At 39.1% G+C, this 25,739-nt stretch overlaps 2 long non-coding RNA genes across 3 annotated transcripts in view; one reads left to right on the top strand and one right to left on the bottom strand.

Moving 5' to 3' along the window:
* The window catches only part of LOC147359119 (uncharacterized), a 79,764-nt gene that overhangs the window by 16,542 nt on the left and 37,483 nt on the right, over positions 1-25,739 (top strand). For both annotated transcript variants that reach the window (XR_015140538.1, XR_015140539.1), the window contains exon 2: positions 3,466-3,627. This is a non-coding gene — a long non-coding RNA (uncharacterized LOC147359119). The remainder of the gene's footprint in view (positions 1-3,465; positions 3,628-25,739) is intronic.
* On the bottom strand, positions 7,011-24,571 carry LOC147359120 (uncharacterized). The gene is made up of 3 exons (XR_015140540.1): positions 23,488-24,571; positions 7,518-7,555; positions 7,011-7,423 (listed from the first exon to the last, which is right to left on the bottom strand). It is a non-coding gene; the product is annotated as an uncharacterized LOC147359120 (long non-coding RNA).

Here is a 25,739-nt window from a genome sequence, read left to right on the forward strand (position 1 = left end):
TCATCTAAGACACGTTTACAAAGCACCTACCATCTGGGCTAGATGGTGGTGATTCAACAGGGAAGTCAACATTGACAGCCACTATGAACTTGGGCTTACCATCCAGGAAGACTAACAGTACAGCTTTATTCAGATCACAACCTGGAGAGAATCCAAGCAGCTGCCCTTTTGAACCTTGATTTTACAAAATGTACAAAACCCATCATCGTCCTCTTAACAGTCACATCTTCCCATTGTAGATATAGAACATACAGTTCAAAAGGAACGAAAGGATAAAGGGAAAATTCTCGGCCTCTGTCAGTTCCCTCATTTGCATATACAAGCAAATGAACACCTATGCTCCTCACCCCTTTTACAGAGTGGTAGTCTTTGTATCTTACTTTTTTTAAACAGTATATCCTGGAGAAATGCTATATCAGTACCCACAAAGGCACATTGTTCTTTTTAATGGATGCATAATATTCAACTGTACAAATACATCATGCACATCATGTATTACCTCTTGATGAAAGTGAAAGTGGAGAGTGAAAAAGTTGGCTTAAAGCTCAACATTCAGAAAACTAAGATCATTGCATCTGGTCCCATCACTTCATGGGAAATAGATGGGGAAACAGTGGATACAGTGTCAGACTTTATTTTGGGGGGCTCCAAAATCACTGCAGATGGTGACTGTAGCCATGAAATTAAAAGACGCTTACTCCTTGGAAGGAAAGTCATGACCAACCTAGATAGCATATTCAAAAGCAGAGACATTACTTTGCCAACAAAGGTCTGTCTAGTCAAGGCTATGGTTTTTCCAGTAGTCATGTATGGATGTGAGAGTTGGACTGTGAAGAAAGCTGAGCGCCGAAGAATTGATGCTTTTGAACTGTGGTGTTGGAGAAGACTCTTGAGAGTCCCTTGGACTGCAAGGAGATCCAACCAGTCCATTCTGAAGGAGATCAGCCCTGGGTGTTCTTTGGAAGGAATGATGCTAAAGCTGAAACTCCAGTACTTTGGCCACCTCATGCAAAGAGTTGACTCATTGGAAAAGACTCTGATGCTGGGAGGGATTGGGGGCAGGAGGAGAAGGGGACGACAGAGGATGAGATGGCTGGATGGCATCACTGACTCGATGGATGTGAGTTTGAGTGAACTCTGGGAGTTGGAGATGGACAGGGAGGCCTGGCGTGCTGCAATTCATGGGGTTACAAAGGGTCAGACACGACTGAGCGACTGAACTGAACTGAACACATCTTAGGTTCTTTCCAATATTATACTCCTACAACCAAATTTGCAATGATGATTTGGGTTTTATATTATTTCATGCATATTGTGAATCATCTGTAGGATAAATTCCAAAAGTGGAATTGTTGGGTCAAAGGACATGTCTCTTTTCCACATTGAAATCTATTGTCCAATTATCCCCCAAAGTGATCACATAAATTAGCAGTATATTGACAGTGGAAGAGTGCCTGTTGTCTAATATCCTCCATGACAAAGTCTGTTTATTAAACATTTTGGCCTTTGCAAATCTAAGTGAAAATGCAATCTCATTTTCATTCTAACTTGCATATTTTATTGTTAGGAAAGCTGGGTGTCAGTTTGTGTTTAAAATCCACTTGTATTTCCTTTTCTAGAGCCATTTGTCATGTCCTTGCCCATTCTTCTGTTAGACTGTTGACCTATTGATTGGTATAAGCTCTTTGTATTTTTTGAAAGCAGACTGTTTTCTGCCATGTGTTGGATTTCTTTTTCTAGTTTGTTATCTAATCTTTCATCTTGTTTATTTATTTATTTGCTTTCTCTTATTTATATTTGACCAAGAACATTGAAACTTCACTCTTTTTCATCCTTAGGTATTTTGCTAATTCTAAAATTTGTTCCTTCTTACTGTTTCTAGATGAGAAAAGAGAAGGGACAAGCCATTCATATAAGCAGTTAATAGGCACATAAAAAGTTCAACTTCACAAATTAAAAATACAAGTTAGATTTCATTTTTTTTACTCTAGCAAATTAGGAAAGATAATTAGAGTAAAAAATAGCATTGCTCTACTCTGTTGGCAGGAGTGCAAATTAGTTCAATACTTGGAAAAGCAAATTCTCAGCAAGTAAAAAAAATTTTTTTATTTTATTCATTAATGTCTTCTAGGAATTTGTCTTATGGATCTAACCACCAGGATGGACAGAATAATACACAGAGATATACTTCTACATAGCACTTTTTTTTTTTTTGGCTGCATAGCACTTTTTTAACAGGGGAAGAATTGAAAAAAAAAAACAAAACTGAAATCTATTGCCCTACAGATAAATCACAGTACATCCATATTAACAGAGGCAACACAGCTACAATAATAAAAGTTTAAAGCTATTAATGATATAGAAAATTCTCACACATATTATATTAAAGATGGGATACAAAATTGCTTAGACAGTGAGATCACAACCACATAAAAGTATGTGAAAAACTGGAAAGAAATGCCAGAGAAGTTGTTACTTGTGTTTAGAGAGATTATGCATTTTTTCTCTTTACTTTTCTGTGATTTCTCAAATTATATAATGTGCATGTATTATATAATCTGACAAAGGTCAAAATAAGCACACACTGTAAAGCTATTATTAGGATTTACTCTTCATCAGTTTCTGTTATGGCCAATAGGCCTTCTGTTTTTGTTTTTTTATTTTTAATTTCCCACATTAGGATTACTGTAACCATCAATATTACTTAGTCTTGCTATCTCTGGTCTCCTCCAATATTCTGTCTGATTACTCAAAAACATTGCCTATCATTACTGAAGACCCCATTCCTGTTGGGACTGCATTCCTATTGCATAACATTTAAATTACTCAGCCTAGTACACCAGCCCTCCATAATTTGGCCTCACTCAGCTTGAGTCATCCGAGTGTATTTCCTACTACTCCCCAGGATATCCTGCACCTTCAATACAGTGGTCTCGTCACTGTTTGTGTTACCTCATGCCCTTTCTTTGACTTGTTCCTTCTGTTCTCTGTTCTGGTAACTGCCTTCCCCAGGCTCCCTTTATGCCAAGGTCTTATTCATTCTCATGAGGTTTTTTTCTCCTCCACGTTGACCTTCCCCTCAACCTTGGCTGAACTCTCAGAGCGTGTCCCTTCAATCACAGCCACAAAGTATTTAATGCCTTGCAGTTCTGTGACTCTTTCTTTCTTTCACTGGCTGCACAGGGTCTCAGTTGTGGCACACGAATCTTCGATCTTCGTTGTGGCATGAGAAATCTTTAAGTGTGAACTCTTAGTTGCAGCATGTGGGATCCAATTCCCCAATCAGGGATCAAACCCATGTCCCCTGAATCGGAAGCATGGAGTCTTAGCCACTGAACTAACAGGGAAGCCCCTCGACCATTTCTTGAGTGCTAATAAAGACTTCCCAGCTGTGTCGAAAGCTCTGAGAAGGCAGTCAGTGCTAATCACAATCTTCTTGCCTCCTTTCCCTTTGTTTCCACACAGTGCTCAGCAGAGGGTTAAGGCCCGGCCAACTCCTGAGGAGGCTGCAATGATGAGCAGGTCCCTGGGCAATGTTTTTCCTCCTTTCCTCTGTTCTTGCCCAGAAGGCTGTCTTCTGAGGAGGGCTTACCCAATGGCAGAAGCCAATCAGAAGAAGTCCTAGAGGTAAGATGGTTGGATGGCATCACCGACTTGATGGACATGAGTTTGAGTCAGCTCTGGGAGTTGGTGATGGACAGGGAAGACTGGCGTGCTGCAGTCCATGGGGTCGCAAAGAGTCAGACATGACTGAGTGACTGAACTGAACTGAACTGGTGGGGTTCCAACCCTAGCTACACTTTAGAAGGATTTGAGGAGCTGTAAAAATATGGCTGAGTTGGGCTTCCTGGTGGTACAGTGGATAAGAGTCCCCCTGGCAATGCAGGGGACATGGGTTCAATCCCTGGTCTGGGAAGATTCTGCAAGCTGTGGAACAACTAAGCCCTGCACCGCAACTGCTGAACTCTGAGTGCTCTAGGGTGCATGTTCTGCAACAAAAGACGCCACTGCAATGAGGAACCCATGCCCCACAAAGAACAGTAGCTTCCACTCGCTGCAACTAGAGAAAGCCTGCACAGAGCAAGGAATAAATAAATTCCAGTGCAGCCAAAAGTAAATAAGTAAAAAACCAAATATGGCTGCTTTCCCTCTTCCATCCCCTCCCCCAGCCCTGAGGATTAGAATTTAATTAGTCTAAGGTGGGACTAGCATTGATTTCTTTTCTAAAGCTCTCATGGTTGTGTTGAGTTCTACTTCTTTCAGGCCTCAGTCCTTTTGGCGTGCACTAATTCAGCACTTTCCTGTCTTATTTCCAGGCAGGAAGTCATCCTAGAACTGGCCAGAGACTCCAAAGAGACTGACTTTGGATAAATCCTTTGGCATCAGCGCTAGCCTTTGTTGTTTTTCAAAGGTGTTTACTTTCAAATTGACAGCTGTCTGACTGCAGCCTGCTCTTAAGGGTGCCTTGCCTGGGTTGCCTTTCCGTCTAGGCACCAAGATAAGCTAAGAGTGCTAGTCTGGATAGCAGACCAGCAATAGGGTTAAAATAAGCTCAGAACCACCCACCTTCCAAAAAAAAAAAAAACACTGTTGTTATAGAGTATAGCAAGTCAATTGAAGCAGTTTGTTTCGTGTGGAAATACAATACATAATTCGTGTGACAGAGCTAGAACGAAATGCCAAATAGAATACATATGTACAAAGAGAAAAATCTCAACCATTGTAAAAATCCTACTAATGTATCAATATATACTTCCTTTATTTATGTGATAGTAACAAGATAACAGCAGCAGTAATTAATTAATTTTGAACACCAACTATCCACCAGGTACACACACTAAAGGTTTTATTTGGATTATTTTGTTTAATCTCACAATTCTACAAGACAGATACTTTTATTACCCTCATTTTAGAGATGAGGCAATTGAGGAACTGAATTACTAAAGAATTTGCTAGCTGGGAAATGGCAGAGCCAGGATGAGAAAACTTTCCGAAGCTTTTGTTCTTAACTTTGTGGGACTAATTCTTATTTCAATGAAAAATGAGGTTTTTTGTTTTTTTTTTTTTCTCTTTTTTAAACCATCCAAGGTTTCTCAAATATCTGAATACACATTAAATACCTTCCGTTATTTTTACTTTCATGATTTTCCATGGAAATGCTTCCAAAATGTACTATACACATCACTTGATTCCTTAGCTAGAGGACACTGAACGCAATTTAACCTTTTCTTAAAGACTCCAAGCTACAGGACTTCCTTGTAGTTCAGATGGTAAAGAATTTACCTGCAATGCAGGAGACCTGGGTTCAGTTCCTGGGTCAGGAAGATCCTCTGGAGAAGGAAATGGCAACTCACTCCAGTATTCTTGCCTGGAGAATCCCATGGACACAGGAACCCGGCAGCCTACAGTCTGCAGGGTCGCAAAGAGTCAGACATGACTGAGCGACTAATACTACTACTAAAGACTCCATGTGAGGGTCATAGACTCTGTCTAAGGAAGCTAGATGGAACCCTATTTCTCTCAGGCTTTTTAAGGTTTCCAGAGTTAGGTCACTCATACCCACTGGGCCGGACAATTACTGCAGCCACTTTTCCCTCAGCCCCAATACAGGTATCTGCTCATGGACCCTGCTGAGGTGTCAGCCCCAGACAGCTGTGCTCTGTTCTCTGCAGGCCTTGCAACTCTTCAGTCACTGCTGATGAAAGGGCACAACTCCCGTCCTAAAGCAGCCATGCTCTAGGCTGGCGAGCATCTACAAAATGAACCGATGGGAAAAGTTTAGCGAAAACTGGAGATTGTGGTTCAGGTTTCTACCTCTGGGGGATTTGAGCTGGGAATTACTGGGTAGTAGTGGGAGCTAAAAAGATGTACAGAGGGAGCCGATGGGGTAGAATAAGCCAAAGTTCCGAAGAAGCAAATGTGATGCTAAGCTGTGAGATAGAAAAGAGGAAGAGAACAGAAGTCACCCACTCCGACACCTTCAGCAGGAGGGGGACGTGCTATGCAAATGAGGGGAGAGGGCGTGGCGAAGGTAGCCGGGCTTGACAAAGATCTGGGTGACTGCCTAGTTCATGCCCCACCCTAGAACCTTTGAATTCTAAACGTGAAGCCTCTACGCCGGCCAAACAGAATGAGTCTGCAGGTCGCCATAGGTCAAGAGCTGGCAGTGTACAAATTCCAAAGAGGGGTTGAGAAAGTGGACTGGAGGGAAGCAGAGAAGCTGTGAGCCACTGCCAAGCGCAGCCAGAGGGGAGAACTGAGGCCGTAGATAATTGATCACAGAGGTGACGATGTGCGAACTCCGATGCTGAAGTCCTGGGGTAACCTTGGATTCTCCACGGAGTCTTGGTTCCAGTCTTCCTGAGGTCTGGCTTAGCTGCAGCGCCTGTTCTTCCAAAGGCTTGGTGATTTGGCCTTTGGTAGTTCCCACGAGGCCTGTGGGGTTGAGATTCTTGTTTTCTTCATTCCTTACAACTCCTTCCCCTAATATTAGATGTAACTTGAGCTGTTCCTCGGAACTAGAAGGGCCTGACGAAAACACGCTACACGCCCCAGATTGCTTTTTTAATTTTTTTTTTCTTTGGAATTATTGTTCTCCTATTTATAGTTTTTCTATTTCCTCCTTTGCTGCCGTCAACTGTCACTTTTTATTGCCCTAGTGTGCTTGCTTTTACTGGCCATTCTCTCTTGGTTATTAAGGCTACTGGTAGACTTGGAGGTGAGATTTGGATCGGTGGGATTAAAAGAAATTTAAAGTAAACATACAATTAAAGAAGGGTGAGTGTTATAGTAAGTGAATTATCTTAATAAAGCTGCTATAAGAAATTAAATAAGCAATCAAAGACTCTTAGGGTCTTGTGAGCTTTAGTCCATAGTATTTTAGAAATGTAATTTGACTGTTCAAGTGCCTTTCTTGTTTATCTTTTGACTTTGGGCTCTAGTCCAATCAGTGAAGGCTTAGTAAAGTGTCCCTTGATTCTCAGAAACCAAAACACACTGGAGACAGCACAAGAAAGGAAATGAGATTTATTTTAAGACATTATTCAGAACCCAGCTGAAGGAAGCATGGTCAGAGATCGCTCTCTCTCTCATTCTCCCCTCCTTCTAGCTAGTTGGTTCCCTAACGTCCCTTCATCATTGTTTCACAGCTGTTCCATCTTCCTCTCTGCAGCTGAATTATTCTGCTTCTCTGTGAAGTTTTTAGTTTCTTTTCCTTCATAACACTGGCTTTGGGCTGCCATGCTGTCGATTTTGGCAACAGTTCTTCATGACCTCGAGTCTTCAGTGCCAGCACCCTCCAATTCAGCCTTTCCATCTCTGAAAATATGATTGACTCACTTTGGGCCAAGAATCTGTCCCTGGCCAAATTAAGTGGTCAGAGAGCAGGGCAGGATGGCTCCTCTTCACAGAAGACTATTCTAATCTGCAGGCAACAGGGGAAAGTGACTGGCATTTTAGCCTGAGCACAATTTATATATTTCAAAACTCTGATAGGTGATGTGTTATTACATATTTACATTCCTCCTTTGTTATTCTCCATTCAGTGCTTAGAGTCCTGTGAATAATAAACAAATTATTTATTAATGATGATATTACCTATCAGAATGTCCCTGTAGCTCAAACGGTAAAGAACCTGCTTGTGATGCAGGAGACCAGGGTTCAATCCCTGGGTTGGGAAGTTCCTCTGAAGAAGGGAATGGCAATCCACTCCAGTATTCTTGCCTGGAGAATTCCATGGACAGAGAAGCCTGGCGGGCTACAGACTGTGGGGTCGCAAAGAATCGGACACAGCTGAGTGACTTAACACACAACACACATATTACCTATCACCATCTGGAGTTGGATGATCTAGCCTAGTCAAGAGTTACTATCTTAGTTTTCCTGCATGTATAAACACAAAATACATTAAAGGCAATTCTTTCCTTCAGTGCTTTCCTGTCATCTGTTATGATCCTAGTACTCTTTGTAAAACTTTAGTTCATGCTAAACCAAACATAATGAAAACTTAACTTTTAACAACATAGCTAAAATTATTATTGTTGATGTTTCAGTGAAAAACCACTTTAAACTCCACACTGCATCCACATGGAGATGTTTTCCTGACCCAAAAGTAGGGATGATTTGATAGTTTGACTAAAATCACTACTTTTGAAACCATGTTTCCTTCTTTTCACAAAAGTATGAAGTGATTGCGAGTCAGTCATGTGTGGAAGAGTTTATTATTAGTTTTTCAAAAGATGCCAAGTGTTGCAGGAAGTTTTTCTCTTAGACCAAGATGAGAACAATTTCATTTTAAAAACAATCAAATGCAAATTAAACGTTCCTCCAGTTTTAGTCTAGCATTTGAAATGCTACTAAATAGGTTTCAAACATTTTCTTATGCATGACTGAACTTAACACTCAAAATAACATTCTGAGGTTGGTAGTATCATTTTGCAACTGGAAAACAGGCTCAGGGAGGTTAGAGGACTTGTCCAAAATCACAGTACATTGTGCTCCAGATACGGACTGGTCATTTTACTCCAAATCTTGTGGGTTTTGAATGGCACTTTGCTCTTCCTTTATTTTCTCCCTAAGAATTTGGGGGGAGGGAGTTGGCATCAGTTAAGTGCTATTTCTGGGTTTCCCTGGTGGCTCAGTTGGTAAAGAATCTGCCTGCAACGCAGGAGACCCAAGTTTGATCCCTAGGTGGGGAAGATCCCCTGAAGAGGAAATGGCAACCCATTTTAGTATTCCTGCCTGGGAAATCCGACGGACAGAGGAGCCTGGTAGGGTTGCAAGTGTTAGACATGACTTAGCGACTAAGCCACCACCAAGTGCTATATCTAAGTGTTTCAAAATCCACTAATTCTCCATATAATGCAGATTTCTTTTTCTAATTAAGGCCTACGAACTTGATGACATAACAAAGTACCACCTAATTACTTATGATAAATGAAGCAATAGACTGAAGATTAATACCACCTATGACAATGTTTGATCCTGTCCCTCACAGTTGAAATCACATATGCTATTTCATTCAGTGAATCCTTTTCTAACCCTTTCTAATTTTGTCAGAGATGTAACCCTAATTCTTGAGATTAAAATAAAATATAATTCTCTATTGAAACCATTCTTAGAAGGAATAACTCTCAGTGCTATCGCAAGAAAAAATTAGTCCCAAGTGAGACTGTGACTATGTGGTTACAATATTAGCCTACTTAAAAGTAGAAAGGTTTTCAAGGAGATATACCCTTTTGCTATTTACGTTTACTCTTTCTTTCTTTCTTTTTTTTTTTTTTTTTCTTTTTTGGCTGATCTTGGTCTTCGTTGCTGCTCAAGGCTTTCTTTAGTTGTAATGAGGCAGGGCTACCTTTTGTCACAGTGCTCAGGCTTCTCATTGAGGTGGCTTCTCTTGTTGCAGAGGACAGGCTCTAGGCACGCGGGCTTCATGAGTTTCAGAGCATGGACTCAGCAGTTGTGGCACAGGGGCTTAGCTGCCCTGTGGCATGTAGGATCTTCCCAGACCAGGGATCAAACCCATGTCCCATGCATTGACAGGCAGATTCTTAACCACTGGACCACCAGGGAAGTCCTTATATTTAAACTAATCCTACTAACTACCCGAAGTGTTATTCAATTATTAGGGTAGGCAAAACTTAGCAAACCTTGCTTAGCAGTTCAAGTTACTTAGCAGTTCAAATTGTTTAGTCCCTAAGTCACGTCTGACTCTTTGCCCCTTGGACTGTATAGCCTTCCAGGCTACTCTGTCGATGGGATTTCCCAGGCAAGAATACTGGAGTTGGTTGCCATTCCCTTCTCCGGGGGATAGATATAGGAAAATAATGCAAAAATTTAGCTTTTTTTTTCTTTTGGCTGCACTGGGTTTTCGCTGCTGCATGAAGGTTTTCTCTAGTTGCAGCGAGTCGGGGTACACTTCATTGTGGTGCACGGGCTTCTCATTGCCGTGACTTCTCTTGTTGCAGGGCACGGGCTCTGGAGTTTGGGTTCAGTAGTTGTTGCATATGGGCTAGTGACCACTTAGTGGCTCCAGGGCATGTGGAATCTTCTCAGACCAGGGATGGAACTCGTATCCCCTGCATTGGCAGGCGGATTCCCAACCACTGGGCAACCAGGGAAGTCCCAGCAATTTAGCTTTTAAAAATGGTCTGTGATTCAGATTTTTTGTGAATTTAGATTTGTTTTTCCTTCTACTAAGTCTAAAATGAGCAAAATCTTGTGGTGTTAATTATTATCCAAAGGCAGATATTAGATTGGAATTTAGGTCCTCTGGGTGCACTGTTCACTAAATTTTATTGTTTAATACAACATTCAGTGCTTATAACAAGATTCTCAAGACTGTGCCAGGCAGAGGAATTCTAATAGATATGGTCTAAAGAGCACAAATAAGGAATAATCCATATGGAAAAAAATACTAAGAAACTGCCAACACGTAAGTTATTTCTATTTCTAATTCTTACTTCTTTATGTTGACTGTATTCCTATTCTCTTTGGTTAAAGGCACTTAGGATCACTTTGGGAAGAAAAATCACTGAGACATTTAGGAACATCTTAGGGGAAAGGGAAGCAAGTGCGATTGATAGAAAAAAATGAAAGCGTGAGAGTTGCAGTTCAGGACAGAGAGGAAGAGTCAGAGACAAACATTGAGGAACAGCAGCGTTAGACTTCTGTTAAAAGTAAAAGGATCAAGGTGGGTGTTAGGAAGAAATGAGAAAAGTTATTTAAAGAAGACCACGAGATTTGAGAACTGTGAATATAAAGAGAAGTAGATAGTCCCCTTTTCATGTATGAGTTTGCGAAAATGTGAATTAGAGTACACTGCATGAATGCTAATTAATAGAATTATATATTTGAAGGGAGGATTTTATTTCTGTGTGTGTGTATATAATCTTTGATAATATGGCTCTATCATTTTACTCATATTCTCAATTTTGCATTTTTCCATCACAACTTGATAAAAATTAATCACTTGAAGTCTAAAAAGCATCAGAGGAGAATGAAGATTTGCTCCTTTCTGTCATAACTATACTAAGTTTATAAGACTAACACTTCTTATTCTTATCATCAATACTTTTATCTATATTTTATACTCTTTTAATAAAATAAAGGTAAAATACAGTGAACTGTTACATTTGTCCAAACAATGTAAGGCAGACTGTGGCCTACCAGCCCACTTCCTTTTTCAACCTCAAATGTTCATTTAGCTGAAACACAGAGGATCCAAGTTCCACACATGGAGGAAACTTAGAAGCATCAGCCAATATATGACTGTGAATTGAAGTCAGGAAAGTCAAGTACATGGAAGACCTAACGTGGAAAGTATTTTTTCAGAAATATTTGCAACATATTCAGATGTATATTAATGAGAAAAACAAGAGGTTAGGTAGAAGTATCTTTTTTTTTTTTAGATAAAGGGAAAAGACAGTAGAAATTTAGCTGTCCTGAGAAGGTGAATGTTTTAGTAAAGGTTCAAAGGATTTTATGCATTTTGGTCATAATCTCCATCAGGGTAATTAGCACTTGCCTTGAACTTGGGGAAGTCCTGAGTGACCCCAGCCAAGTACTTTCCCTTCAGTGGGCTTCATTTTCCACACCTGATAAATAGGGAAATTATTCCTTACTGCATTGATGTAAAGATCTCTAGGAAAAATACCTGAAGCACTAGTGCAGTGACTGTCACTTGGGCACTTAACGGTACTGAGTTTTTGTTTGATGGCTATTCTAAAGAATAATAACTTCTGATTCTCATAGACCACTCTTCACTGTTGTCATAGTTAGCAGAAGCCTACTCCATCTGGCGTTAGGGAGAAAACCACACCCACAGCAGCAGCAATCACACCATGGCTTAGACCTCCCAAGGCTGGCTAGGGGTAGTGTTTTACAAAGACAGGAATCCTGTGGTGACTTCTGGCAGCCATTTTACAATTTGTGAGAGTAACGGAGACGAGAGCAGAGACATTGGCCCAGATTCCTGATATTATTGTGCCATTTATTTAACTACTCACAGAGATGCCTAGTTCTAGATTTTTTGTTATGTCCCGTTATTGAAAGTCATTTGAGGGGGTAGATTTTACTTTTAACCAAATACACCCTAATGGCTATATAGAATATATAATTTGATCCCATAAACAAAACGCACAGAATAATCATTGGATTTGAAGTTTGCTTTTCAACTTCATCCCTAGTTCTTGCAGCCTTTCCTTCTTGCCCTAATCCATCAATCCCTCATGGACTCTTTTTCCATCTAAACTTCTTGCTCATTTCTCAGTGAACTCACCCTTTTTACACTGCCGAGTCCCTCTTGTGCTAGACTTCATTGTTTGTACACTGTTGATTTGAGCAATGGAAGTAAGGAAAGTTGCCCAACTGTGCAACTGAAACAGCTACAATTTCAAGGTTTCCAGACTCACTTGGGTCCCAACACCATTTAACTTGATTTTCATTTGTTACTAGTTACTACTCTTTCCCATTCTCCTTAGCATCTGTTCCAGATCTATTCTCCAACCTATTTTACACCCCTGTCTACCTCCTTTCATCAGATAATTTTGTGTCCCTTTGGAGGCCAGAAGTGTGAGACCATATAACTTCCCACCATCTCAAATACAAATTTTGTTTTAATTTTGTTTTCTGCTTTAGCATCAAGATAATCAGGAGAAAATGGTTCATATAAAACTTTGTTGCTTGTTCACAATTGTTTCTTAATATTCCTGACAGAACTTAAAAGCTTTTGCACAGCAAAGGAAATCAAACAAAACAAAAAAACAATCCAAAGAATGGGAGAAAATATTGCAAATGAAGCAATTGACAAGGGATTAATCACCAAAATATACAAATAACTAATGTAGCTCAATATCAGAAAAACAAAGAACCGAATCAAAAATGGTCAGACAATCTAACTAGACATTTCTCCAAAGAAGACATACAGATGGTCCAAAAGCACATGAAAATATGCTCAACTCAAATGTGTTATTAATGTAAATAAAACTATAATGAGGTATCACTTCACACCAGTCAGAATGGCCATCATCAAAAAGTCTACAAACAATAAATTCTGGAGAGGGTGTGGAGAAAAGGGAATCTTCCTACACTGTTGGCGGGAACATAAATCGTACAACTACTATGAAGAACAGTATGGAAGTTCCTTAAAAAACTAAAAATAGAACTGCCATATGACCTAGTAATCGCACTCTTGGGCATATAACCAGAGAAAACCATACTTCAGAAAGATACACATATCCCAATGTTCATTGCAGCACTATTTACAATAACTAAGACATGAAGGCAACCTACATGTCCATCAACAGAGGAGTGGATAAAGAATGGAATATTACTGTGCCATTAAAAGAATGAAATAATGCCATTTGCAGCAATATGGATGGACCTAGAGATTATCATAGTAAGTGAAGTGAGACTGAGAAAGACAAGTATCATATGCTACCACTTACATGTGGAATATAAAAAATATACAAATGAACCTATTTACAAAACAAATAGATTTACAGAAGCAGAAAACAAACTTATGGTTAGCAAAGGGGAACGGAAGGGGAGATAAATTAGGAAGCTGGGATTAACATATATACATTATTATATACAAAATAGATAATCAACAAAGACCTACTGAATAGACCAGGGAACTCTATTCAATACTCTGTAATAATCTAGAGGGGAAAAGAATCTGAAAAAGAACAGATATATGTACATGTATAATTAAATCACTTTGTTGTATACCTGAAACTAATACAATGTTGTACATCAAATGTACTCCAATATAAAATAAATAAGTAAAAATTTAAAAATTAAACTAACCCAAACCCCCACAAACCAATAAATTTTGTTTTAATTTCTTTCTTTTCTGTTTTAGAGGGAGAAGGAATTCATTTTTGTCTTCATAAACTCCTTTCCCAATCTCCTTCTACCTTTTTTGCAATCTTGCTATATTACTTAACTTCCAACAACCCCCTTCTCCAAATATGTTCAAATTTCCTCTCTTCTGGTTTCTTTCTTGAATTCAGATCAAAATGCAGAATAGGAAGATCCTGAGTTCACCTCCTCCCATGGACACACCAAAACTACAACTACATATAAAACAACTTTTTAAGAATGACCGGGAGTAAGCCAAACATATTCTACAACTAAAAATATAAAGAAAAAGCCACCATGAGATGGGTGGGAGGGGCAGAGATGCAGCCTAGTTAGAACCCATACTCCTAGTGTGGCAACTCCAAAATGGGAATGCTATCTCAACTATGGAGGTCCACCCTGAGGAGTGAGGGATTTGAGCACCACACTAGGCTCCCCAGCCCAGGGAACCTGCAGCAAGAATACGAGCCTGCATAATGCCTGGCTTTGAAAACCGGTGGGGCTTAAATCTGGGAGAGTTGAAGGGCTGGGTGAAACTGAGACTCTACCTCTTGAAGGGCACACACACAAACTCACCTGCTTCAAGTCCCAAGACAGAGGCAATAGCTTGAAAAGCATCTGTGTCATATGAGACAATCCACCAGTTAATATTAAGGAAGATACCAGAGGGATAGGGATCTGCTGGAACTTTCTTTGGGGGGTAGAAGCACTGGCAGGTGCTGCTCCTTTTTCTAAACTTTCCTTCCATCTAGCTAGTTTGGCAGGCACCATTTCAGTCACTCTTAACCAACCTAGCTAATGCTGTGCATCCCATCCCAGTGTTCCCCTGAGGACCTGTCCTGCCCAAACTGCCACCCTGCTGGCCCCTCCAACATGACTCTCATCCTGCCTCACCTGATGGGCATCCCTAGCTGGCATCAGTGCCCCTCCAAAGTGGCTCCCACCCTGGGAGATGAGCCCCACTTCACCTGGTGGGCGGCCTTGGCTGACACTGGCAACCCCCCAAAGTGTCTCCTGCCTCAGCCCTGTACACTAGCATGCTCACAAAAGTTGAGGCTGGGCCTCACAGCCAGTCACACTGGGGGCCAGCCCCACCTACCAGTCCACATGCAGGATAGCAGCTGTGGCCCAAACACAAGAGAAAGGCTCACACAGCCTATACAGGGGACATGTGCCAGTGGTCTCCACATAAGGAGACCTCTACATAAGGCCAATTCTTTCCAGTCTGGGAGATATAGATGATATACATGATACTTAGAAAAAAAAATAAATGCAGAGAGTTAGGCAAAATTAGGAAACAAATATCTTCCAAAAACAAAGAACAAGATAAAACTCTAGAAAAATAACTAAATGAAACAAAGATAAGCAGATAAAGATATCAGATAAATTTACCAGATAAAGGTATCAAATTAATAGCCATAAAAATGTTCATCAAACTCAAGAGAAGAATGGATAAACTCAGAACTTCAACAAAGAGATTGAACATATAAAAAAATCAGACTTGAAGAATACAGTAACTGAAATGAAAAATACACGAGAAGGAGTCAACAACATGCTAGAGGCTGGAAAAGAATGGATCCGAGATCTATAAGATAGGGTAGAGGGAATCACCTAATTGGAACAGCAAAAAGAAAGAAGAATTTTAAAAAGGAGGATAATTTAAGGGACCCCTGGGACAACATCAAGCATATTAATATTCTCATCAAGAAAGGGACAGAAACCCTATTTGAATAAATAATAGATAAAAACTTCTTTAACCTGGTGAAGGGGAGACATTCTAAGTCATGGAAACAGAGTCTCAAAAAAGATGAAGCCAAAGAAACCCACACCAAGACACATTATAATTAAAATGTTAGATATGGAGAATCTTAAAATCTGCAAACTTACATGCAAGAGAACCCCCATAAGGTTGTAAGCTGATTTCTCAGCAGAAACCTTACAGGCCAGAAGGAACTGGTATGATATATTCAAAGCAATGAAAGGAAAAAACTTACAACTCTACCCAGCAAGGTTATCATTCAGGATTGAAGGAAAGATGAAGAGTTTCCCTGACAAGCAAAAGCTAAAGGAATTAATCATCACTAAACTAGCCTTACAGAAAATTTTAAAGACACTTCTTTAAATGAAAAAGAAAAGGCCACAAATAGATACAAGAAAATTATGAAAGAAAAAAATCTCATTGGTAAAGACAAATGAATAGTAAAAGTAGTGGATTTACCAACCACCTGTAAAGCCAGTAGAAAGGTTAAAATATAAAAGCAGTAAAATCATATATACCTAAAATAACTGTTACATGAAATAAAAAGATGTAAAATATGATGTCAAAAAACATAAAATGAAGGGAGTAAACACGTACTGCTTTTAGAGTGTGCTTGAACTTAAGTGACCATCCAATTAAAATAGACTGCTATGTACATAGATTGTTAAATATGAACCTTATGGTAACCACAAACCAAGAAACTATGGTAGACAGACACACACAAAAAAGAAAAGGATCCAAGCATAACACGAAAGAAAGTCGTCAAATCACAAGGGAAGACAAGAAGAGAAGAAGAAAGGAGCAAGGAAGAACTACCAGAACAACCAGAAAACAATGAACAAAATGGCAGTAAGTACACACCTATCAATAATTACTTTAAATGTAAATAGAAAAAAATGCTCCAATCGAAAGACATAAATATGGTGGCTGAATAGATTAAACAAAAGAAAACAAAACATGTCTCGTATGTTTGCTACCTAAAAGAGACTCACTTCAGATCTAGAGACAGACAGACTGAATGTTGAGGGAAGGAAAACAATATTTCATGCAAATAGGAACTAAAAGAAAGCTGGGGTAGCAATACTTATATCAGACAAAATAGACTTTAAAATAAAGTCTGTAACAAAAAAAAAAAAAAGAAGGGCATTGCATAATGATAGAGGGATCAATCCAACAAGTTGATATAATGCTTATAAGTATCAATGCACCCTATATAGGAACAACTAAATATTAAAGGGAGATATTGGTGTAATACAATAATGGTAGAGGACTTTCACACCTCACTTACATCAATGAATAGCTCATCCAGACAGAAAATCAAAAAGGAAACATTGGCCTTATGCAACACCTTAGATTAGATGACATTAATAGATATAGATATATATAAAAGGTTCCACCTCCAAACGGCAGAACACACATTTTCTTCAAGTACACATGGAACACTCTTCAGGACAGATCACATGTTAGGTCACAAAATAAGTCTTAATAAATTTAAGAAGAATTGAAGTCATATCAAGCATCTTTTTTGACCACAACAGTCTGAAACCAGAAGTCAATCACAGGAAGAAAACTGGAAAAACAGAAACACGTGGAGATTAAACGACATGCTAGTAAACAACGATAGGCCAACGAATGAGTTGAAGAGGGCATGAAAAATACCTTGAGACATATTAAATGGAAATACAATATTCTAAAACCTTTCGGTGTAGCAAAAACAGTTTTAAGAGAGATGTTTATAGCAATACAAGCTGACCTCAGGAAATAAGAAAAATCTCAAATAAACAATCTAACCTTACAGCTGAAGGAAGTAGAAAAAGAACAAAGTGCAAAGTTAGTAGAAGGAAGGAAATAACAAAGATCAGAGTGGAAATAAATGAAATTGAGACTAAAATAACAATAGAAAAGACCAATGAAACTAATAGCTGGTTCTTTGATAAGATAAACAAAATGAATGTCTTTAGTCAAACTCACAAACAAAAAGACAGGGTCCAAATAAATACAATCAGAAATGAAAGAGAAATTACAACTGATACCACAGAAATACAAATGATAAGAAACTATTACAAATATTTATATACTAACACACTGGACAATCTAGAATAAATGAATAAATTCCAGGAAACATACAATCTTCCAATGCTAAACAGGAATAAATATTAGAAAATCTGAATAGATCAATCGCTACTAATGAAATTGAACACACAATCAAAATGCTCCCAACAAAGTAAAGTCCAGACCAAATAAATTCCGCAGGTGAATGTCACAAAACACTTAAAGGCAAGTTAATACCTATCCTTCTCAAACTATTCCAAAAGGTAGAAACACTTGCAAAATCATCCTACAAGTCCAATAGGATAACAAAACCAGATAAAGACACTAAAACTAAGGAAGAGAAAAAGGAAAATTAAAGGCCAATATACCTTATGAAACCCACTCCAGCGTTCTTGGAGAATCCCAGGGATGGGGGAGCCTGGTGGGCTGCCATCTATGGGGCCGCACAGAGTCGGACACGACTGAAGCGACTTAGCAGCAGCAGCAGCATATCTTATGAACACAGATGAAAAATCCTCAACAAAATATTAACAAACCAAATTCAATAATAAGTAAAAGGATCATACACTGTGATCAATTTAGATTTATTTCGGGGATGCAAAGATAGTTCAATATTCACAAATCAGTCAATGGAATACACTGCATTAACAAAATGGAAGATAAAAATCATAGAATCTTGTCAATAGATGAAGGAAAAGCATTTGACAAAATTCAATAACCATTTCTGATAAAAACTCAACAAAGTGAACGGAATGAGAACATACCTCACCATAATAAAAGACCATATATCACAAGTCCTCAGTTAACACTATACTCAACAGTGAAAGATGGAAAGGTTTTCCTCTTTCATCAGGTAGAAGACAGGGTCCCCACTCTCACCACTCTTATTCAGCATAGTACTAGAAGTCCTGACCAGAACAAGCAGGCAAAGAAAATAAGTGAAAGACATCTAAATTGGAAAGGAAAAAGCAAAACTGTCTTTGTTTGTAGATGATATAATCTTATATATAAGAAAACCCTAAAGACTCCACCAAAAAACAAACAAAAAAAAAACTATTAGACCTAATGAATGAATTCAGTAAAGTTTAGGGATACAAAATTTACACAGAGAAATCAGTTGCATTTCTATACTACACTAACAATAAACTCTCTGAAAAAGAAATAAACAATTCCATATACAGTTGTATCAAAAATAATAAAATACTTAGGAATAAATTTAACCAAAAAGATGAGATCTGTACATGGAAGACTATCAGTTTGATGAAAGAAATGGAAAAAGACACAAATAATTGGGAAAGTATCTCATGTGCGTGGTTTAGAAGAATTAATATTGTAAAAATGTTCACACTAACCAAAGCTACCCATAGATTTAATGGAACCGCTAACAAAATTCCAATGGCATTTTCCACAAAAATATTAAAAACAATACTAAAATTTGTATGGAACCATAGAAGACTTAATAGACCAAAGCTGTCCTGAGCAAGAAGAACACAGCTGGAGGAATTTTACACTTCCTGATTTCAAACTATACTGCAAACCAATAGTAATCATGGCCATACTGGCACAAAAATAGACTTATAGATCAACAGAACAGAACTGAGAGCCCAGAAATAAACCTGTACACATATGATCAACTAACATTTGACAAGACAGCCAGGAATATTCAATGGGGAAAGGATAGTCTCTTCAATAAATGGTGTTGGGAAAACAGGACAACCATATTCAGAAGGATGAAATTGAATTGTATCTTATATTACTCACAAAAATTAACTCAAAGTGGATTAAAAACTTAAACACAAAGCCTCCAACCATAAAACTCCTAGAAGAAAGCATAGGGCAATAACTTCTTGATAATGATCACAGCAAAAAGCTTCTAAATATGACACCAAAATTTGCACAAACTGGAAGCAAAAATTAATAAATGGGACTATATTAAACTAAAAAGCTCCCACACAGCAAAAGAAACGATCAGCAAAATGAAGAGGTAACTTACTGAATGGGAGAAAATACTTGCAAATCATGTATCTGATTAAGAGATTAATTTCCAAAATATAGAAAGAACTCATAACATTCAATAATAAAGCAAATAAAAACACAAACAATTCAATTAAAATATGGATGAGGGGCTAAAAAGACATCTTCCCAAAGAAGACATACAAATGGTCAACAGACACATGAAGAGGTGCTCAACAACACTAAACCAGGGAAATACCAATCAAAACCCCAGTAAGATATTTCCTCATACCTGTCAGAATGACTAGTATCAAAAAGACAACAAATAACAAGCATTGGTGAGAATTAGGAAAAAAAGGAATCTTCATGCACTTTTAGTAGGGTTTAAATTGCTGTGGCCTCAGTGTATGCAAATATTTACAGCATTTTAATTTATAATTGCCTCAAACTGGAAGTAATCCAATATTCATCAACTAAGAAATAGATGGGACAAATTGTGGTATATCTTTACAATGGACCAATAACAGGAATAAAGAGGAATGAAGTACTAAAGCATGACGTGAGCCAGATATGAAAGGATCCTGATTTACTTGATATTCTGATTAAGTCAAAGTTAGTGGGACAGTAATCAGATCAGTAGTTCCTAAGGACTAGGGGTCGGGAGAGGGGACACAAGACAACTTTTTGAGGCGATGGAAATACTCTATACTGTGACTGATACATGCTTGTATATTATTTGTCAAAACACATAGAGCTGTACACCTAATACAATAAACCTGAAAAAAAAATCATACCCTAAAAAACCCAAAACTACTCCTTTACCATGCTTCCTACCTTATTTATTTACTTATTTACCTGATTGTGAGGTTTCTTAGGGAAGGGACTTTTTCTATGTAGTTTGCATTCAGCTAATATTTATTCACTGTTTGCTATGTGCCAACATCCATTAACTGCAGGAGAACTGAAGTGAACCAGTTTATCTCTGCTCTCAAAATATTGTCCTAGCGTTAGTTATAACCCGCTTCTACTCCTTTTCTAGCAAGCTTCACAGAAAGGGCATCTAAACTTCAAGCTCATATTTCTGAAAGATTCAACTACCAGGTACATATCTAGCTAGAAACTTTTGCTCATCTATAACAGAGATCCTCCCAAATAGTGGCTTAAACAAGACAGAAGTTTGGACATAGCCAGTCCAGGGCTAGTTGGAAGCTTCATGGTATCAACTGGGACCTGAATTTCTTTCTGCTCTGGCATCCTCTGTTTGAGGATTTTATTTGCAAGACACAAGGTGGTTTAAGCTGGCTGACAGGCCTCCAGCTATCATGTTTGTGTTGCAGGCATCGGGAAGGACAATGGAGGAAGACGAACACCTACCACCCTCTACCCCCGACGCCCGTGCTTAAGGAGACTTCTGGAAGTCCCACAGAGCCGTTCTGTGAGAATTTAGTCACAAAACCACAGCTACATACCACATATACATATATACTTCATATTCATATATATAGATTTCAGGCAGCACTATGTCTAGTTTAAAAAAGGAGGCTTTGGAAAAATGACCATTTGGCAACCAACATGGTGAAAATAGATCTGGACAAGAATAATCAGAGAGTCTAAATCCAGGGAGGGACATTTGCTGCACAGCGGAGCATTTATATGCTCATAAAGTATTTCCCCACAGATGGCTTATTGGTCACAAAGGGAGGTAGTAACTGTACAACGGAGTAACCAGACGACACCCTGACCGGGTGATCAAGACGAATAACAACCAACGAGGAGCAGGCGGACATCATGTGGCCTCCAGATGTGACTCTGTGAAGGCCATGACATTGTACTCATGCTAGTCCAGCTGGAAATGCATGGCTTGACTCTAATCACGAGCAAACATCAGACAAACCCAAACCAAGGAACCGTCCATAAAAGTACGGACCTTTTCAAAACTGCCAGTGTTACGAAAGGTAAGGAAAGGTGATAAATGTTTCCAAGATTAAAGGAGACTAAAGAGACAGTAACCAAATACAATAGGTGATCCTGGACTGGTTCCTGGGCTGGAGGAAAGCAAAATGCTCTAAAGGACATGATTGAGACATGACTAACCTGGTAGAGATACTGACTTCAGAGAGAGAAAGAGCAAGATCTGAGGACTAGTCTTGAATCTATTTCCCCCTTTCTATCCTCAGAGGCATTGTCTTAGTTCAGTTTCTCAGCGGGTACCCCTATCCACTCAGCCTCTCTCCTGAATCTTCCATGTAATATCACAAAGTGCACTGTCTTTCCCTTCCAGTCTGTCCTCCACATTGTCATCAGGGTGACTTTTTTAAAGCAGAAATCTGATTATGCCAAATTCCCTTGGTCCGTTTGGATTGCTATAACAAAAATACCATAAGCTGGTTGGCTTTTGACTAACAAACATTTCTCATCATTTTGGAGGCTGGGAAGTCTAAGATCATAGCACTGGCAGATTTGCTGTCTGGTAAGTGGCTCAGATGGTAAAGAATCTGCCTGCAATGCGGGAGACCTGGGTTCAATTCCTGGGTTGGGAAGATCCCCTGGAGAAGGGAAAGGCTACCCACTCCAGTATTCTTGCCTGGGAAATCCCATGGACAGAGGAGCCTGACGGGCCACAGTCCACGGGGTCACAAAGAGTCGGAAAAGACTGAGCAACTAACGCTTTCACTTTCAAGAGCTCATTGTCTCATTTTTTAATTTCTCGGTAGTCTCTGACTCTTTGTGACTCCAGGCACTATAGCCAGCCAGGCTCCTCTGTCCAAGAAATTCTCCAGGCAAGAATACTGGAGTGGGTTGCCATGCCCTCCTCCAGGGGATCTTCCTGACCCAGGGATCCTGCTCTTGCATCTCCTGCTTTGGCGGGCGGATTCTTAACCACTGCATCACCTGGGAAGCCCAATTGTCTCTTTAAGGGCTGCCTTTTCCCTGTAACCTCACATAGAGGAAGTGGCAAGAGTGTTTTCTTGGCTTCTTTTGTAAGGGCACTGATCCTATTTATGGAGACTCAAACGACAGTGGCCTGATTATCTCCCAAAGGCTCCACCTCCATCATGTTGGGGGTTGGCACTTCAATCCATGGATTTGGAGAGGGCACAACAATTCAATCCCTGGCACTCCTGATGAGAGACCATCTGTGGCCTGATCCTAGCCACTTAACCATCATTCTCTACATGAACTCAGAGTTCCCTGTGGGGCATTTCTCTCCTGCACTCCCGTCACAAATGGTTTCCGTTCTTGAATGTTCCCTCCACCTTTCATGACATAATGCTGTGCATGAGATAATAAGGATAAGCAGGGGAGGTAATAAGCCAGCAAGATAAGGCGATATTTTAAAGCTTTTACCTAATTTGAAATACAGGCTGGACTATCATGTGAAATGCTCCCATTAAACATTTTTAAAGGAATTAATTTTTCAGAGAAATAAGTAAGTGTCTACTGTTTGTGCCAACTCAAAGGGAAGGGCAAATGAAGATGGGCTTGTTGGCTGACTTCCACCTTAGAATTTCCTGTGAGGCTATTAGATGCTGCCAGCTAAGGATCTCATTATCTTAGTCAGACTTATTCTGTCAACAGCCCTTTTTCTCTGTCACAGCTGGTACCGAGAGCCATATGTCATAAAACTCCCTCTACTCCCGAAGTTTGGAACTTTTGCTGGAACGAAAATGCATCACTGTTGTTGAATCAAGTGACTTATGGAGTTCCCCAAAGAACTGTCCTTTATGTCTTATAGTTTTGTAGTGAAAACTCATGGCTTTTCTTACCCATGTGACTTTCCCCCCATTTCCCATCTGTTTACTCCCTATAATTTTTCCAAAATGTTATTCCATCAATCTGTTCAGTAAAAAAAGCTTGCTTACCTCATTTGCTCTCAGGAATAAAAAAGCATCACAAGAATTGCATTTAGTGATGAGTTGATACCATTCTGTTTCTCTGGACTTGTCAGATAAGATCACCAGCAAATAAACACTTAGCTAGAATACAAGACAGAAGATCCAGTTATTATATATTAATGTCTATTCCATGGATCTCTATCTGTACCCAAACTCACATTTTTAAGGTATTAGTTTTAACCGTTGTCAAGCATTCCCCTTGAAAGTCAAGTCTGTAATAATATAATGAACAGCGAGAGAGGATTGAGAGTATAATTGTCGACTGCTTGAATGAAGATTATTCATTCTGCACCATGTATTCTGTTAAGTGGAATTCTAATTTGTGACTGAGCAGCATGTTCATTTCCATATAGGAGAGATGGTCTACAGAGCTCTTAATAGCTTTGTATTTCAAAGGGATGCTGCTATATCATTTTATATCTAATCTATGAACTTGGCATGTCTATTTCTACTTTGCTCTATGAATTTAAAAAGTCACTTACCTCATATTCTTGGAGTAAGTGAAGTAATAGATTATTTGTGACAGCAGCAATTTCTAAGCTATGGATCCATTTAATATAAGTTATTAGACTCTAAAATCATCCAAGATTTACAATTAAATTCCAGGAAATTGATGGAGAAAATCTGAGTTACTGTCTTACCTTTCCAGAGAATATTACTGTTTCATCAATGTCCATGTAAGTTTCCAAAGAATTGCCAAAAATCTTACATGTTTAACACTCTTATATGCAATAGATTAGTGATCACTATTTTAATGGAACAGATAATAACTTCTCTATTCACCTCACAGGCTTATGAGAATCTTAAGAAATAATTTATAGGAAAAAATATAGAGAAGGGTTACTCTATTATTAAGTATATTTTATTAAAAATAACAATTTCTTAAGTTTCAGATATGATCAGTGAAACATAACTCTTGAGAAATCACCTAATATTATTTTGTAATAAAAAATAGACATATATTCTGCTCACAAACCAGAAAGAACAGCCTGGTCTCATTATTTATTGCCTGTGAAATCAACAGTGCTTGGAAACCTGTCTTGGGGTTAGGGTTCCAGGGCCTGTACTTGACTTGAATCATGCCTCCCCCTCTCCCTTATTGAAAATATCAACAGAAGTATCTTTTACTAAAAGCTTCACTCCCCCCACCCCATTCTCTAAAACAAGTCCACAGCCATGACAGACTCCGGCAGGGGTGAAGTCCCAAGTCCAGGATAGCTGTGCTGGTTGTTTAAGGCTGGCATCCATTCTGATTGATCAGAAGCTGTCCTAGACATCCTGTGAGGTAGATGTCATTTATTATTATCATCATCATCATCTCTATTTTAAAATTAGGAAACTGAGAGGTTAAATAACATTCCTAGGGTCATATGGTTAATAAGTGGCTAGGGCCAGTATTTGAACTCAGACAGGCTGTCTTGTGACTCAGCTGGTGAAGAATCTGCCTGCAATGCGGGAGACCTGGGTTCCATCCTTGGGTTGGGAAGATTCCCCTTGAGAAGGGAAGGCTATCCACTTCAGTATCCTGGCCTGGAGAATTCCATGGACTGTATAGTCTATGGGGTTGCAAAGAGTCGGACACAACTGAGTGACTTTCACTTTCACTTCTCAGTCTGTCTCCAAGATCTGTGCTCTTAACCTTGACACTATTGATAAGCAGCTGCGTGCAAGGGTCTGTAGAAAAGGAGTCATATCTGGGATGTGTAGGGGAATCAGATGCATGGAGAGGGTACAAAAGGGAGGTGGCAGATCACAGAGGTGACTCTATCTGCCCTACCCCTAGAAAATGGCTGGATGGAACATCTGTAACTAAATATTTTACATTCAAGGAGCATTTGAACTGAATGGGAATTTGAGATAAAAGACAAATGCCTTCCTTTTACAGATGAAGAAAATGCAGTACCAAAAATACCTAGTTGCCTACGGTAACATGGCTCCTTCATTCAATTTAATCATTTAATCGGTCAGATACTGTGCTAGGTGCGCGAGAAATAAAGATAGCAGGTACCCTTGCCTTCAAGAAAGTTATACTTTCATCAGAAAACCATGTATGAAAAACGAAAATTATGAAACAGCAAAAATACTATAAAAGAGACATAAGTGAAGTGTATGAGAACTCAGAGACTTTCCTTGGGGGTCTTTCCTTGAAGGCTTCCCAAAGGAAGCAGCCTTTGAGCTGAGTACTGAAAGATGTGTAGGAGTTTCCCACGTGGAGAATG

The sequence above is a fragment of the Bos grunniens genome, chromosome 14 (genome assembly GCF_055505025.1).
Source record: "Bos grunniens cultivar Pamir isolate PY7600 chromosome 14, Bosgru_T2T1.0, whole genome shotgun sequence".
In the NCBI taxonomy this organism is placed as follows: Eukaryota; Metazoa; Chordata; class Mammalia; order Artiodactyla; family Bovidae; genus Bos; species Bos grunniens.